Below are 611 nucleotides of genomic sequence, written 5' to 3'. Positions count from 1 at the left end.
TAACATTTCTTGCAAGGAGGGTCTAGTAGCAACAGAGGCCCTTAATTTTTGGTCTTAGTCTTTATTTCCCTTTGATCTTTGAAGGACAGTTTTGCTGGGCACAGATGGAATTCTAGATTGGTAGTATTTTATTTTAAAACATTAAACATTTCATTCCACTTTTTTCTTTGCTTGAATAGTTTCTAAGGAGGTGGCTAATATGACTCTTATCCTTGCTTCTTTATATGTAAGGTATTTTCTCCCCTGGCATCTTTGAACATTTTTCCTTGACTTTCTGTAGTTTGAATATGAGATGATTAGGTGTAGATTTTGGAGTATTTATCTAGCTTTGTTGGAGAAGGAAATGGCATCCCACTCCAGTATTCTCGCCTGGAGAATCCTATGGACAAAGGAACCCGGCAGGCTACAGTCCATGGGGTCACAACAGTCGGGACACAACTTAGCAACTAAACTACCACCACCATCCAGCTTTGTATTCTGAGCTTTTTCTATCTATGAGTTTGATGCCTTTCATTAATTTGGGGAAATTGTATTGTCATTATTGCTTTAACTATTTCATCTCCTCTTTTTTCTCTTTACCTTCTGATATTTCTATTATGTAGGGCTTCCCT

This window comes from Bison bison, unplaced genomic scaffold, assembly GCF_000754665.1.
Source record: "Bison bison bison isolate TAMUID 2011002044 unplaced genomic scaffold, Bison_UMD1.0 scf7180017851863, whole genome shotgun sequence".
Taxonomy (NCBI): domain Eukaryota; kingdom Metazoa; phylum Chordata; class Mammalia; order Artiodactyla; family Bovidae; genus Bison; species Bison bison.
This window is presented reverse-complemented; position numbering follows the sequence as displayed.